This window comes from Leopardus geoffroyi, chromosome B4, assembly GCF_018350155.1.
Source record: "Leopardus geoffroyi isolate Oge1 chromosome B4, O.geoffroyi_Oge1_pat1.0, whole genome shotgun sequence".
NCBI classification, from domain to species: Eukaryota; Metazoa; Chordata; class Mammalia; order Carnivora; family Felidae; genus Leopardus; species Leopardus geoffroyi.
This window is the reverse complement of record NC_059341.1, coordinates 10,666,702-10,684,243: the sequence shown is the minus strand read 5'-3', so window position 1 is coordinate 10,684,243 and position 17,542 is coordinate 10,666,702. Positions and strand designations below refer to the sequence as shown.

General features: G+C 42.8%; 1 protein-coding gene across 2 annotated transcripts in view; it reads left to right on the top strand.

Moving 5' to 3' along the window:
• Positions 1 to 17,542, top strand: part of USP6NL (USP6 N-terminal like) — a 234,992-nt gene that overhangs the window by 35,351 nt on the left and 182,099 nt on the right. Inside the window, exon 1 of one of the 2 annotated variants that reach the window (XM_045465656.1) lies at positions 17,264 to 17,451. The exons of the other annotated variant lie outside the window; for it this stretch is intronic. The gene's annotated coding sequence lies outside the window, so the exon portion shown is untranslated. Of the gene's footprint in view, positions 1 to 17,263; positions 17,452 to 17,542 lie in introns of those variants that run through there. 2 annotated transcript variants of the gene reach the window in all.

The following is a 17,542-nucleotide window of genomic DNA, read 5'->3' as shown; positions in this document are numbered from 1 at the left end:
ACCTTCTTAAATGGGAATTTTTTGAGCATTTAAAACAATTCAGTGATAGAGATTCTATTGTTATCATCTCTTATATCACTGTTGAGGAAACTGAGGCTTGGGGGAGGTGATGTAGCTAGCCCAAGGTCACACAGTGTAGAAATGGTAGAACCCACTTAATCTGTCTCCTGCTCACTCTCTGAGCCTTTGTATTCTGCCGCCTCTTTTCTCCCACTGTGTTTATTCATGTTGTTTTGAAAGTTCCAGTGTTTACCAATGAAGTCAACAGGAACCTAAGAAAGTTTTTGTCGATGTTGGGATCTCAGGGTTAAGGGAAAGTTTGTAATGAGGATCAGGGTGTTAGTGATAGCAGTAATCCTACTGTGTTAGGATAGGCTAGACTTTGCTGCACTGAAAAACAATTCCAAAATTTCAGTGGCTAAAAATAAGATTTCATTCTTATTAATGTCATATTTCTATGGCAGGGCAACTAGGGGTTTCTATTCTGCATTTTGTAATGTAGGCTCATGGAACAGCCACCATCTGGAGCATTGTTGGTTATTGTAGCAGAGGGAAGGAATGCTGGAGGGACTCACACCAGCAATTAAATGTTCCACACGGAAGTTACATATGCCACATTCTGTTCACAGCTCACTAGCTGGGATGACTGTACCCAACCCAATGGGGCCAGGAAGCAGTCCTACTGTGTGTTCAGCATTAATAGCATTGAACACTGTTAGTGACTATCACACTCATTGAGAAAACCCCAGGGGGAAATGAAACTCAGGCGACAGAGGCAAGTTCTCCATTGTTATCATCTTGTCCTCATAGAGAGCATCTTTTCTCTGAGATGAGAGAGACAGCTGTCCCTTAGATTTGTGTTTTAAAAAATGTATATCCTGGGCGGGGGGGGCCGACTGGCTCTGTCAGTAGAGCACTTGACTCTTGATCTCTGAGGTATGAGTTCAAGCCCCACATTGGGCATCGAGCTTACTTAAAAAAAAAAAAAGTATACCTTGCTTATTTAAAAAATTGTATTTTGGGGCACCTAGGTGGCTCAGTCGGTTAAGGGTTCAACTTTGGCTTCGGTCATGATTTCACAGTTCATGAGTCGTGAGTTTGAGCCCCATGTTGGGCTCTCTATTCTTAGGCAGAACCTGCTTCAAATCCTCTGTCTCCCTCCCTCCCTCTTTGCCCCTCCCCCACTCACGAGCATGTGTTCTCTTTCTCTCTGTCTCTGTCTCTGTCTCAAAAATAAGCATTAAAAAATGTATTCCAAGTGTTTTGCTTAAAATGCCTTTTCAGATGTTTTTTATGATTAATATTTCGAGGAAGGATACCAATTACTTCAAAGGTCCACAGGCTTCAATACTGCTGAAATAAACGGTGACTTTCCTTTTAACCTCAGCATAGTTATGTCTTATTTATCGTTTTCTTTGTATATTCCCTATTTACTCAACGACACTCACGGGCCATACATTACCCAAAAAAGTACGTGATGCAGAAGGGTTATCACCTTCTGTTATCAATAACATCAGCTGCCATTTTGAGCCTGTCTACTAAGCGCAGATTTTGTTATATTTCAGTGTCTCTTTATAAAATGAAAATGAGCAAGCATTCCTGGATTGATTTGATTCTTTGTTCTAGGTTGCGCAACATTGGAGAAGGTGAATCTTAACATTTTCTTTGTTAAAAAGAGTATATTTATTATTCTTAGAGAAATGACTTGATGTTGGCATCACAGACAAATCTGCAATTAGCTCTCTTTAGCTGAACAGCATCTTCCCAGCTTCTTGATGATAAAATCACATCAGAATCTTTATTGCAGAGAGTAGATTATATAGATTATAACTATTGCTTCCTCCTTATCAGCATAGCCTGCCACCTCATCCTGGAAAGAAATGAAATTGCTATTACATGGCTTGTATTTTTCCACGTTCTGTTAGATGTTCTTCAACCCTTTCTCCCCCCCACCCCTCTTATTTGGAAATGAATTATTTCCTAGTTTATCTTAGCATTTTCCTGGTAGCAAGGCTAAATGCATATGTAATTACCAAAGTTATCTTTTATTTTTCCATGTTAAAAGTGCCTTTTTCCAATTTTAGGCACTCTGTTATATACACAAAAAATTGTTGTGACCTTGTAATGTGTAAAGTGCTCCCCCTTGAACTTCTTGTGGCATAGTGAAAATATGAATGAGTAACATGTAAAGAAACTTGGGAACACCTGTTTTGAGTCTGTCCAGAGACCAGATGGTATTAGATTATCATAACAAAGGATGATTAGCCCAAAGTTACCCCAGATTGGGAAGGGGGCTGGCAATCTTGTTCCGAGATAAATCCTCCCTTTATGCGGTAAGTCAGTTGGTCATTTATTGAATATTTACCTTGCATTGCATTTTGAAGCTCAGAATGGGTGAGACGGTACCATGGCCAGATTTAAACTTTAGGAAAACTGTGCTGTTAACAGTTTGAAGCATAGCTGTGTACAACAGAGTGAGGAGGAGATTAGAAATAAGAGTTGTAGTTACTCAAACACAAAGCGATGAGAGATTGAATTAAAACAGTGGTGGCGGGAATAACGAGGAGAGAATGGATTCAGGAGCTCTCCAAAGAGAGAATCTACACTTGTTGACTTGCTGGATGTGGGGAGAGATGAGAAGGAGCACTAAGGGGGGTGCCCAGGTACTGAGCTTGGCAACTAGGAGCATGGTGGTACCAGTCAGTGAGAGTGAACACCAAAGGAAGAATGGTGTGTGTGTGTGTGTGTGTGTGTGTGTGTGTGTGTGTGTGTGTTAGTAACAGGAGTTTCTGAGAGAGATATGATGAGTTAATTATTTGGGTCTAGAAGCCTGGGGAAAGCTTCATCTATTTAATAAATTTTTATTGTGTGCCTGGGCTCTGGCTGTAAGCGTGGCGATTCCATGAAAGTGGTAGTTAAAACCACAGTGTGGATGAAATCAATCAGGGCTATGGGTGGAATGAGAAGAGCTCCCTCTCCTCTGTCCCACTATTGGATGCTTCTATCAGCAGTGAAATATGCTCTCTCATATTTCCCACCTTGAAAAACCTTCCCTGTACCTGTCATCTCCTCCATTACTTTTCCCCATCCAGCCCTCTCCAATCTGGCTTGGCCACTGCTCTGAGCCTGATTTTGCTAAGACAGCAGGGATCTCTTTCTATGCCGCCACAATGTGAGAAGAATGCAAGTGTTGTGGGCCCGCAATGCCAGGATGGGGCAGCATTCCCATAGACCCTCATTGCTCCTTCCTGCTGCCCTGAATTGAGAGTCACTCTTTGTCCTACTCTGTGTCACCTGCCACATGCCCTACTTGTAGTGACACTGTTTTTGTTTTGTTTTTTTTAATGTTTATTCATTTTTGAAAGACAGAGAGAGAACACAAGCAGGGGTGGGGCAGAGGGAAAGGGGAACACAGAATCTGAAGCAGGCTCCAGGCTCTGAGCTGTTAGCACAGAGCCCGATGAGGGCTCGGACTCACAAACCGCAAGATCATGACCTGAGCCGAAGTCGGATGCTCAACCGACTGAGCCACCCAGGCTCTGTGTCTCACAGTGACTCCTGGGAAAACATTTTTTCAGTCCTTGCTTGCAGCCTATCTTGCTATTAGGTTCAGACCTAGTCTGGGGGCCTGAGCTGTAGGCTGGACCCTGGTGTCCTCTTCCTCCTCTTTCCGGACCCTTCCGTGAGCTCATCTCCCCCCCACGACAGAGCGGTACACAAACTGTCTTAGAGGCTATGCCTTCAATGAAAATTCCCTTGCAAATAGTTGTAACGCGTCTGAATGTGTATTTCACAAAATATAAAGGGTTTTAGAGGGGAGGAGATTTTAAAGGTGTAACACATGCTTGCTGTAGAAATCATTCAGAAGGTATAAAAATTTTTATTATAAATAAAAATTTCTAATACAGTTTTCCAGAAATCATCACTGTTAACATTTTCAGTAATTTCCTTCCCTCTCTGTATCTCACATTTATTTTATTTAAAAATAAGAGGGGCGCCTGGGTGGCTCAGTCGGTTGAGCGTCCGACTTCAGCTCAGGTCACGATCTCGCGGTCCGTGAGTTCGAGCCCCGCGTCGGGCTCTGGGCTGATGGCTCGGAGCCCGGAGCCTGCTTCCAATTCTGTGTCTCCCTCTCTCTCTGCCCCCCTCCCCCGTTCATGCTCTGTCTCTCTCTGTCTCAAAAATAAACGTTAAAAAAAATTAAAAATAAGATTATACTATATTTGTAGGTATTTATATATATGCAGTTTAGAAAAGTCATTTAAAGGGCACCTGGGTGGCTCAGTTGGTTAAGCTTTGGACTCTTGATTTCAGCTCAGGTCATGATCTCATGCTTAGTGAGTTTGAGCCCCGTGTTATCAGTGTGGAGCCTGCTCGGGATTCTCTCCTTCTCCCTGTCTCTCTGCCCTTCCCCTTCTTGTGTATTCATTCTCTCTCTCTCAAAATAAGTAAACATTAAAAAAAAATAGTGATAAATAAATTAAAAATCAGTTAAAGGTGTGTTTCTGTTATTAACAAATACAGATGAAATGATTTTTAATGGAATTGCACTTTGCTGGGGGGGGGGGGGAGGGGGAGTTACTCTATTTTAACCAGTCCCTTCCTGACAGGTAGTTAGCTTCCAATTCTTTGTAGTATAAACTAGGCTATGCTGAATGGCCTTATACATAGATTTCTGTGGGTTTTCTTTGTGTATATGTATGTGAGTTATTTCCTTAGGAAATACTCCTAGAAAGTAAATCGCTAGATCAAACTATTTATACTATAAAATCTAATACATATTGCCAAAATTCTCTTTACTTAAATTCTACCAATTTACACGCCCGCCAGCAATGTATGAGAGTGCCCGCATCACCCTAATTTTTACATATTCTGGGTGGTTTAAAATTTCCACCAATATGGTAGATGAAGAACTACATTCTATTGACCTCAATTTAGATTTATTTGGTTATTTATGGGGTTGAACAGGGATGTATTGATCATCTGTGTTTCTATTTCTCATAAACTTCCTTGCCACGGGCCTTGGCGGTTTCCTAGTTTTCTATCAGAGTGTTCATATTAAGACTCAATACGTCAAAACAGGACAATGGTGGTTACTGTTATTATTTAGAGTGAAATCAACTGCTGAATGACTGGTTCTCAAATCACCTGCACCAGAACCACTTGACGTGCTTGACAAAGTGTGGCATCTGGGCAAATCCTTAATCTCACAGAATTGGAGGCTCTGGGGATGACACCCAGAAAGAGCATTTTTCAAAAGTTTCAGGTGACGATTACTGCATTTGGGGATGTTTTCTCCCAGGGGCTGCGAGGCCTGGCCCCTGTAAACTGGTTGGAATTACCTACCCATCAGCAACCTGCTGGAGGAGACCTGGGGCTCTCGGTTGGAACAGAGAATTGTATCATACTATCTGGGAAGGGCAACTCATTGAGCACAATGACTTCACCTGATGAAAGCATTAATGTAAGTTCTGTGAGGGCAGGAACCGTATGTGTCTTGTGCCTTGTTGATACTATAGGGCGTCATGCAGTGTGGCATATCTGGGGCGTAGTAAGTGTTATTTGCACTAATAAATTCCCCCTTTTGTTCATTGCCTTTTAAAACGGACTTTATATGTTAGAGCAGGTTTAAGTCTACAGCAAAACTGAGTGGACGGTAGAGAGATTTCCTGTATCCCCCCCACCCCTGCCCCTGCACACGCACAGCCACCTTCATTATCAGTATCCCCACCAGAACCCCATCAGGTTCACAACTGATGAACCTAGGCTGGCACGTCATTATCATCATCGCCCAAAGCCCAGAGTTGACATTAGGGCTCACTTTCGGGTCATACCTTCCATGGGTTTGAATGTAGAATGGCACGTATCCACACTTGGTAAAAATCCTTTAAAAACCCTATAACTCCTGCATTCTCTACTTATCCCTCCCACTCCCCAACCCCTGGCAACCGCTGATCCTTTACTGTTTGCATTGTTTTGCCTTTTCCAGGATGTCACAGAGCTGGAATCATACGGTGTGTGGTTGTTCATTGTTTTTTGTTGTTATTGTTTGTTTTGTTTTGTTTTGTTTTGTTTTGTTTTGTTTTAAGGAGTTTTCCTTTAAGGATAAGCCTGCCTTCTTATTGCCAGGTGTAAGTTAGGCTGTTTCACTTCTCAGACCAATGTGAAACTACATTTTCTGCGTTGGTGATAAGAACTCTTCTCATCTCAAATGCATCCTTCTGAGCTCAGGTAACACAGGGAGGAAAGGAGTGACTCAGAACAAAAGTTACGGACTTGGGCCGGTAAGAAGATTTATAGCAGTTCTTCTCCAGCCTTGCCTCTTCAAAAGTACAAGGTAGAAGTTTACTAAAAGAATAGGATGGGGGAGGGGGAGGGGGAGGGGGGGAGAGGGAAGAAGGAAACTTCAAGTACAGTACATTAAGGGTAACTTAATTATCTAGTCTCTGCCTTGATTTTAACTTGACAATATTTAGGTCTACAATTGAGGTAAGCAAAAGTCATCCATTTTGAAGATGGGTGTGTTGAGCTTGAGGTAAATAAAATCTTTAGGTGAAAGAGTGACTTCTCTGAAGTGAAGTATGAAATAGACTTGGAAGGTTCAGAAGAGGAACGGATTACATTGCAAGACACACGGAGATTTCCGTCTGGTTTGTAACCCAGGATGCAAAACTTTCCAAAGGCAGATGAGACATTAGAATCTGAGGCCATGATGACATAGATGATAGGCTTTCCATTGGCCTATAACCTTCACAGGGGCAACAACATTACTATTTTTCACGATTGAACCACCAGCTATCACCAGTATAGTGCTGGACACACATTAGGTACTCAATCAGTATTTGCTGATTGAATGAGTGAATGAATGAATTTCCAAAAGTGAATATAGCCTATCAAATACCAAGGTCTAGCATTAAAATGAAATCTTCTAAAGTTCTTACATATCTATACAGGTTGTTTTATTTTAATTTTTTTAGAGAGCGAGAGAGGGGAAGGGAGGGGTAAGGGAGGGAGGGAGGGAGAGAGGGAGATCCAGGGCAGAGAGAGAGAGAGACAGAGAGAGACAGAGAGAGACACAGAGAGAGAGAGAGAGAGAGAGAGAGAGAGAGAGAATCTTAAGCAGGCTCCATGCTCAGCATGGAGCCCGATGCGGGACTCAATCCCATGACCCTGGGATCATGACCTGGGCTGAAATCAAGTTAGTGGCTCAACCAACTGAGCCAGCCAGGCATCTCCCCCCATACAGTTCTAATTAGAGAATGTTTTCTTTTCTTTTTTTTTTTTTCTGTGAGTAAGGTCATTTTGTTGCTTGGGGAATGAAGTCTAAACTCCTTAGGCATTTGAAGTCCTCCATTATGATATGCTCTCAAGTTAGCCTCCTAGGATTATGAGCTTTCACCTGACACCAGTGGTCCAGCTAAAATGGACGATTATTCCCTGTTTTAAAAAAATGAGCCTTCACACTGTCCTGGTGTTTGATTCCCCCTGACCAGGTCAAATCCCATCTCTTCTGCTAAGACTTCTCTGAGATTACCTGCGGTGAACATTGTGATGACCTCCCCATATCCCTTCCTCTTTTCTTTATCACTTGCCCAATTTCCATTTGAGGGCCATATCTTCATGTGGGAAGAAGCCCAACTCCATTACGTGCTAAACAGCAGTGAGAGCAATTAACATAATCATACGTCCTGGCAGTAAATGTTGATTCAGGAAGGGGTATGTGATTCAGTTCATACCAGAGCCTGAGGCAGAGACAGGTGTTAGCTAGGGGTTGCTCATTTTCTCGGACTGAGGTGAGGAGGCATGGAGCCCTGGAGATTGTTGGCAGCCATCTTAGTTGGATGGAGCAGACATGATGGGAGGTGGAGAAAGAAGCCGGTCCTTGACGATATCATTGAATTCCACAAAGCCCATCTTCTAGTCGGCTTTCAGTGACATAAGCCAATAACTCATCTGTATTATTTAATCCAGTTTGAGTTAAAAAAATTTTTTTTAAATGTTTATTTATTTTTGAGAGAGAGAGAGAGAAACAGAGCGTGAGCAGGGCAGGGGCAGAGAGAGAGGAAGACACAGAATCTGAAGCAGGCTCCAGACTCTGAGCTGTCAGCACAGAGCCCAACGTGGGGCTCGAACCCATGAATCATGAGATGATGACCTGAGCCAAAGTAGGATGCTCAAAGTAGGATGCTTGTTTGTTTGTTTGTTTTTGATTTGCAACATATTACTCCTCATAAACTGGCAGTCCAGTCTTTCTTCTTAGCACTTCTGTAACCTTCTATTAGTATGTAAGAATAATATACCATACTAATAAACAATATGTATACTAATAAGTGTGTGTATATATATATAGTCTACAGTTACATACAATCTAGTAGAGATTTGTTCATAGTCATGGCTAAATAAACCCATTTACTAAAGAAACAAATGAGTCTTTCAAGGGTGAGTAAATTTCAACAGTTATAGAATTAATCTAGGTGGATTTACCTTATTTCTATGAAAATTTTATACTGTTATTTAAAAATCATGTATAAACACAAAAGCTAAAACATAAAACTCTTAGAAGAAAGCATAAGGGCAAATACCCCTGACCTTGGATTTGGCAATGGATTCATAGATACAACACTAAAAGCAGAACAACAAAATTTAAAAAAAAAAAAAAAAAAGGTAAATTGGACTTCATCAGGTTGAAAACTTCTGCTTATCAGAGAACATTACCAATAAAGTAAACAGGAAACCTACAGAATGGGAGAAAGTATTTGCAAATCTCTTATCCGAGAAGGGTCAAGAATACATAAAGAACTCTTACAGTTCCACAATAAGAAGACAAACAACCCAGTTTTTAAAGTGAGCAAAAAGCGTGAATAAACATTTCTCCAAAGAAGATCCACGCATGGCTAATAAACACATGACAAGATGCTCAGCATCATTAGTCATTAATGAAATGCAAATCAAAACCTCGGGACACCACTTCACACCCACAAGGATGGCCGTAATCACAAAAAGCAGAAAATAAGTAGTGTTGGCGAGGATATGGAGAAATTGCAACCCTTGTGCGCTGCTGGTCGGGAAGGGAAAATGGTTCCTCCCTGATGAAAACGGTTTGGTAGTTCCTCAAGAAGTTAAACGTAATCACCATGCAATCCCACAATTCCAATCCTAAGCATACTTCCAAAATAACTGGAAAGCAGGCACTGAGGCAGATACGTGTACACGCGTGTTCATAGCACTATTCCCAATAGCCTAAAGTTGGAGGCAACCCAAATGTTCATGCATGGATGGATGAGTAACCAAATGTGGTATATCCATTCAATGCAATGTTATTCAGTCCTAAAATGGAATCAAGTACAAGGACATGCTACAATGTGTATGAACTGCAAAAACCTTAGGCTGAGTGAAAGATGGACACAACGTGTCACATATTATATAATTCCATTTACATGAAACATCCAGGGTGAATCTATAGAGGCAGAAAGCAGGATGGTGCCTGCCAGGGGCTAGGGAGAGAGGAAATAGAAAGTTAACTGGTTACTGGGTATAGAGTTTCTTTTTGGGGAGATGTGTATGTTTTGGGATAACATAGAGGTGGTAGTTGAACAACCTTGTGAATGTATTAAATGCTACTGAATTGTTCACTTTGAAATGGTGTATTGTATATGATGTGAATTTTACTTCTGCATCAGACAAATCTTACATGAATGAGTCAGTAGGAGCAAAACACACTGATGTATATTTAACACTGAGCTACCAACTACTTTCCAAAATTGAACTAATAAATCCTCTGACCCTGAGCTCAACTTTCAAAATTGATACGGCATGAAGAAAGCATTGTTACCTGAAGTGTAGGATGTATTTAGAAGGTGAGATGGCTAAGGCTTTAAATAACATTGCCTCACCTAGTGAGAAATTTAATTTCTTTTCAAGGATTTTAGTCATCTTTTAGACCTTGTGAATATATCAACGAGAGAGTTTCAGTTTGGTCTTAGGTGTTTGCTGTTCGTATGTCTGACATCTAACACACCCCAGTCTCCATTTTCAACACAGAGCAGGCTTCAGGCTCAGTGCCCTCTGTGGGCAATGCTATTGAAGTGGTCTTAATACTCTTGTGTGGTTTTCTGTGTGTTCATTTTTTTTTTTTTAATGTTTATTTTTGAGAGAGGGAGAAAACTCAAGTGAGGGAGGGGCAGAGAGAGAGAGGGGGAGACAAAGGATCTGAAGTGGGTTCTGCACTGACAGCAGAGACAGTGAGGGGTTCCAACTCACGAGCTGAGCCACGACGGTCCTGACCTGAGCTGAAGTGGTCGCTAAACCTACTGAGCCACCCAGGCGCCCCCTGTGTGTTCATTTTTACTTTTATCTTCCATTTATGGTACATGACATCTGCTTTCCGCTTCAGTGATTTGCATTATACTTTAGATAGCGATGCAAATTTTCCTATTTAAATTGACTTAAGTAGAAATGTGAGCCACCTTAAAGAGAGACAGTAAGTAAATAATACAAATGGTATGAGGACTTGGGGGAAAAAAATAGGACTCGGATGAGCATCGGAATAAAGCATCACACTCTAGATTTGGAATATGAGCATCCAAGTGTCTCACTACTCAGCCAACTCTGGACACGTCACTGAGCTCTCTGTGCTCAGCTCCTGCTTGCCTCGCAGAACCTTACGGCAGATGCTTTACAAATGTAAATCACTATTATTAAATTATTTGTGTTGGGTATCATCTGTATCACAGGGGCTGCGTTTCCCAGAGTCCTTTGCTAGCACTGTTCTGATAAGGTGTTGTTCTGCCGGTGAGAGGCACGCCTGGGATCTGAATGGCATAGGGAGCCTGACATTGTTCCTCTGACAGCAGTGGCTGACATAAGGGTTTGACAGACATGCATATGTGCCGTGAAGCTAGACTCCAGAGAGTACCCCTGGCAGTTACCAGCGTCTAAGCTGCAAGGCAGCTGTGGCATTGGCAATGATTTCGTGTCATTTCCTGTGACTCCAAATTCTGGGTTCAGCAGCTTCCTGACACCGATCGGGTCCACAACTGCTGTGGAATAACTCAGGACTCAGTGCTGGTCCCCTTCCCCCCCATTCACCCTTTCCCAAGATTTTTTACCTCTGATTCCCTGTGTTAAATATCTTCCTGCTGGTAATACCTTGAGTAGTTTCTTTTTTTCTCACTGAGCCCCAAGAGAGATATTAGTTTTGTTGAACATGAAAAAAAGCTTATATGTAATAATAACACAATAAGACTTGACATTTGTTGAGTGTTTACTAACTGCTGGTCATTGGGATAAGCCCTTTGCATGTGTGGCCCCATTTAGTTCTCTAAGAACCCTATGAGGTAATTTTTATTACTGTCTTCATTTTGCAGAGGGGACAACTGAGGCCGAGGGTTTCTCTAGGTGTCAGAGGTGGCAAACAGTAGAGAGGGGATTTGAACTCAGGCTGTCTGAATCGAGTGTTCAATGACCCCACGTTAATATCACCCCACCCCTGTGCAAAAAAAAAAAAAAAAAAAAAATGTTACTTCGGGTCTCTAATAAAGTCTCCTTCAGGTCTGAAGCCAAAACTGTTTTGGAATTCAGAAGTTTCGGTTTCTAGAAGGGTGACATAGCACATACACTGCATATTACTTGAGGGCAGCATAGGTGGGAGCTGGGCCAGGGCCTTGTCATCAACATGTTGATGGTTCTGTAATAGGATGAGTGTTCATATCAAATAAAATAAAGACCATAAACAGCCAAAGGAAAGTCCAGTTGCTACCAAATGAATCTAGGTGCCAAACTTAGGTGGAAAAAAAAAAAAAGCCACCCCTTTTGGTTTCCAGAGCTTTTTAGATTTCATAAGTGCTGATTAGGAATTATGGGCCTGCAATCTTCATAAAGCATTAGCAAATAGAAAAGAGAAGCTGAGTAGATAAAAAAAATATTTTTTTTTCCCCATCTATTGTCTCATTTTAATTGAACCTTTAGTCTGGCTACTTGTGACCACTCCTTTCCTTTTTTAGCCAAAGCATGTGGGTGGGGACTTACTTCATGTCTGTGTAAATCACATGTAATTGCAAGTGTATTACTTTGCAGACACGGAAAGGTTGTTATGTTGTTTCATTGTGTCCAGAGAGCCACCCCCCACTCAAGGGAAGAAGCCAGACAACATCAGCCAAGAACAGGCCATGGGATACCTCAGGATCCTTTACAGCTCACCTTGTTCTTCTCGAACTTGACCTTCTTATGCAGCATTTCTGTAATTTTGATGAAGTTATTTATTAAGGTCTTAGTGTACATATAGCTAAATATAGCTTTATCAACTTTATATTTATTTATTTATATGTTTGTTTATTTTTGAGAGAGACAGCAGGAGCGGGGGGGGGGGGGTGTTGCGGAGAGAGAGGGAGACACAGAATCCAAAACAGGCTCCAGGCTCTGAGCTGTCAGCACAGGGCCTGACGTGGGGCTCGAACATCATGAACTGCGAGATCGTGACCTGAGCCAAAGTCGGACGCTTAACCGACTGAGCCACCTAGGTACCTCTAAGCAACTTTATTTTTATTTTTTTATTTTTTATTTTATTTTATTTTTAGCAACTTTATTTTTAATCAACGTATCCCAGTTATCAACATGCGGATAACAAAGCAGCCTGTTTCAGTGACTTACAACAACAATTAATGTTTGCTCTTGTGGTTCCACGGGTTGACTGCGCTCACCTAAGACGTCCTCATTTGGGGTTTCTCACGGGGTCGCAGAGTTGGGGGTCAAGGCATCTGAGGGCTCATCTGTGCTGGATGTGCAGGATTGTCTCACCTGCGTGATTGGCGGTGGAAGCTGGCTATTGGCTGGGGCTCAGTGAACCTTGCCACTATTGTGGCCTCAACATGGAAGCTGAGGGACGCTGGGTGTTTCAGTTGGTGAAGCGTCCGACTTCGGCTCAGGTCACGATCTCACTGTCTGTGAGTTCGAGCCCCACGTCGGGCTCTGTGCTGACAGTTCAGAGCCTGGAGCCTGCTTCGGACTCTGGATCTCCCTCTCTCTCTGCCCCTCCCTGCTTGCTTGCTCTCTCTCACAAATAAATAAATAAAAACATTAAAAAAAAAAAACCAAAAAAAAAACAAACAAACCCTGGAAGCTGAGTTCTGGGAGGGGGTGTGCTAAGGGTAAGTATTTCAGAGATCCAGACAAAAGCTGTAAGACTTCTCATCATCTGGTCTTAGAAAATATTCAGTGTCACTTATGGCCTATTCTTTTGGCCAGCTCAGATTCAAGAGGAGGACGATATACAAAGATGTGAACACTGGAGTCATGTTTCACTGGGGGACCATCTTTGAAAATTAGCTACCACACAACTTATATAGATTTGTGTACACAAGGGTTTAAAAGTTAATTAGAAATCCATACATATAGAGGCAAAAGTTTTATCACCCTAAATTGGGGACAAAAATGCCTTGAAATCATACCTCATTTATTTCAATATCTTACAGTTTTTTTTTTAATACAACTCTGTTTGATGAGATTTAAAAAAATAAAGGGCATGACATCTAAGATGTAGTCAAATGGAGACTTTAAGTATGGTAACTTAAAGTTGAGCAGGCAGAAGCAATTCTCTAAAGCTATAAAAACATAATGAGACACTCTCCAAATGGTATGACATCATCGTAGGCTTCTGGCAAACCATGATAACCATTTTGTTCTGTGAGCAGGGTGGCTGGTGAGCAAAAGGGCAGAGGAGATAATGAGAGGTGGCCTTTGTAGTTGAAAACTGGTCTTTCTTACTTACTTGTGTGTATGTGTCACAGACCCTTCTGAGCATACGATGAAAGTTAGAAGACTTCTGCCCAGAGAAAATGGGTATCTGTGTACCTTTGTTCCTTCCTCTCTCCTTCCCTCCTCCTCTTTCTTCATTCCTTCTACAAGTGTTTATAGAGAGCTGGTCTTGTACCAGACACTGATCTGGACCAAGAGATAGAACAGGGAAGAAGACAGATGAGTTCCCCAATCTGTGGCATGACGTTCTTACGACAGACAGAAACAACCCCCAAGTATACCGATAAATGGACAAGACAACCCCAGATAGTTGTAAGTAACAAATTGTGTACACAACACCTTGCATACAGTTTTATGGGGTTCACAACACTTCTGTGAACTTTTTCCTTGCTCTGCATCAGTAAGTTACCTTTTGAACCAAAGGATAACTACTTCGTATGAGCAGCATGGATGTGGTTGTTGATCCCCCATTGCTTGTGTACTTACACTGGGTGCAGAGATACTGACTGGGCTGGTTTTTTCCCCAATAGTGAAGAACAATTATATGCAGTCTCACTGGAGGTGACTTTCCTAATCAATAGAAGAGCATTGCTTCCTTAGGAAATTTCAGAAAGTATTGCTGCTAGTGAGGATGAGAATGTGTACAGCAGGGTTTGCCTCAGCTTTTTTGTCCCCTTCCTCCTCCCATCCCTCCTTAGGGACCTATCTGTTAGCCCTATTAAAAAGAAATTGGATGGATCAAATAGCCATGGATTCACATTTGAATTCTCAATTTACAGGAGACTCAAAGGACCTATACTTTCATCCACATTGTAAAGATGGCAGTGAAGGATGATTTGCTTTGGAGAATTTTTTTTTTTCTTCTATGTTCTTATGTTCTCACCTCCAATTGTACTTCTGGCTTTCCAGAAGTTTATTATGGCATTCTGTGGGTGCACTCTTACCTTTGTCAACATTTTACCTATTCCCATTGTCGTAACTCCTAGCTTTTGAAAAAATGAAAGGCCAATATCCGTCTATCTTATTTCATTATAGTACACAAAATGTAGTTCTAAACCTTTGGTGTTTGTGAAATATTTTAATTGGTAACGCGAACTGATTCCATACTTTCTTTTGACTTTTTGGTGCTTTTACCCTTATCGAGCTTTTATCCTTTGTATTTTAATATCTGGCATTTCACATTGGAGTGAATAGAAAAATGGAGTGCATCTGACAGAATTCTTTAGGGGTCAGCAAAATATGGCCTTGAGGGTCAAATCCAGCTATTTCCGTGAGTTTTTAGTGGAACACAGGCACATTTATTCTGTTGTATATTGTCTACTGTTGCCCTCATGTTTACTACGTTTCCTCTGTATGAAAAAGTTTGCGCATCCCTGGTTTAGAGGAAAATGATTCTATCTTTATTTCCTTGACAATCACTGATGTAAATTCCACGTTTATCACATGCCACAGATAAGTGAATCTGCATGCCTACCCTAGTATGAAGCCCTACACAGGGGATCTAAAGACAAAAATCTGTGTTTGTCGTTTAACAATACCTCCGAGATGCTTAAATATACAAAAAACTATAGCATTTCCCTGACATTATACCTAAGAACAAATACTAGTTTTATACTGAAGTGACAGAACTCACTGGTGACACTCTGACTTGGGGAAAAATGTGGGGATTTCTGAACTTGAACTGTACTATAGAGTCAGAGGGCTGTTATTGAAGCATAAAATTCAATCAGTGGTGCTCATAATTAGGTCCAAAATAAAGTTTAAAAAACTTACCCATATAAGTTGTGGAAAAACCTATCTGAAATTTCCACTTTATTTTGCCAAATAAGCCTGAGGCCAGGGTTGTTCATTCCAAAATCCCATTTACTAGTGACGTGGGGTTCCTGTTGATTTGCAGTGATGTCCCTTGAGTAACATCTCTTGTGTATCTCTGTGGTTCCCAAGGTCTCCTTAAATGATGAGCACTCAGCCATAAACATGGCAATTTAATTCAATAAACATTTATTGAGGGCCTACCATGTGCAAACTGCTGGTCCAATACGGGCTACAAAGCTATATGAGCGGCGGGGCTCCTGCCTTTCAGAAATTCAGGTATCTCAGTTTGGGTAATCGCTAATCAGAGCATTCCAGAACTTTTGGAGAAGTGTTTGGGTATTGAAAAAGTTTCCTGCATCCTGCCAACTCTTGACCTGTTTTTACCGCAATTCATATATCAAACTATTTATGCCAGTCTTGGATCAGGCTTATTAAACACCTGTCTTCACAAACCTGGTTTAAGTGAATAGCCAAAGGGAAGTATAAACTTAAAGAGTGTACGAATAAGATCACAATACTTGTAAGCTACAAGGAACCTTGGAGACTATCCAAGACCCCGTCTTACGCACAGTTATTAAAGTCTGCATCCTTCAGCAGAGTCTGTGACCCCACCTCCTCTGTCCATCCCTCTGTTTCCATATTGCACACAGCACCCAGTTTTTTGGTGTCTGTTTTCACCAGCTGGAAAAGAGATAATAACAATGGTGCAGAGTTGCCAGCTTTAGTAATTCTAGTTCCTGGAATCAAGGACAGGAAGCCTTTGTTATTTGCACACCCTAACTCTTCTAGCTTCTATTGAATAAATCATTTAACTGTCAGCTAATTACAGTGTTGGAAAGTTTACATCATTCACCTTTTTATGGCACCTCTTAATGGAAGACTCTGGAGATTAAAACTCTTGACAGTTTCCATGATATAAAAAAGGAAAGCTGACCTAGAGAAAGATGGGACAAAAGATGAACATTTGGGAAGTTTTAAGCAGCAATGGGATCTGAGACAGTAGCCTATTTAAAGCAGTGCTGATTGGAAGACCTAAAGTTCCTGGAAAATGACAGAAATGTGATTTTTGTTAGAAGCAATACCTTTTTATTGAACGATCATTTTGCACTTACTACCCAGGCACTTGCTTGTTCCAGGTGATAACCTTACGAGGTAGGTACTACGATTCTATCACTTTACAGATGAAGAAAATTAGAGTGCCCTAGCTCTGACAGCTGGTAAGATGGGCCCGAAGCGAAACGCGCGGCAATGTGGCAGCAGAGAACACGCTCTAGGCCACTGCTCTACTGACTTCAGCCCTGAGCTCGCCCATCCCTTGACCTTTCCAAATGGACGGCTTAAGTGGGTCGTTTCCGCGCCGTGCCTCGAAGCCTGGCTCCAGGTCCGGGGTCTGCAGTGCGGCGCGGGTCCTCTCTCCCTTGCCGGCCCGGGGTCAGAGGCGCCGCTTCCCGCCCGGGATCCCGGGGAGCTGCGTCCGCACCCCGCAGCCCTGGAAGCGCGCCCCCGCGGCCGGCGGGAACGCGGGAGCGGCGCGCACGTGCCGCCGGGAAAGGGCCGCCCGGCCGCGCCAAGATGGCGGCGGCCGCGGCCGCAGCGGCGACGGTTGGCGGCGGTCCGTGAGGCGGGCGGGGCCGGCGGCGCGGAGGCGGGGTCCCGGGCGAGCCGCCCTGGGAGGCGGGGGCCGTTTCCATAGCGGCGGCAGGAGGTGTCGCGCCGGGGAACTTCCTGGTTCCCGGGCTCGGCTTCGCCGGGAGCCTCTTGGAAGGGAAACAATGGGGCGGAGGGCACTGCGGTAGCCGCCGCCGCCGCGCCGGGACCTGCTCGGCTGCCCCGACTCCCCGCGCTGCGCCCCGCCACAGCCTCCGCCGACGGGACCGTCCGGAGGTAACTTCATTTCTTCATCTCCCACCGCAGGCGGCCGGCCGGAGGCGGCGGTGCCGGTCTCCGGGGTTTCCTCCGGGCAGGGACTCGGGTT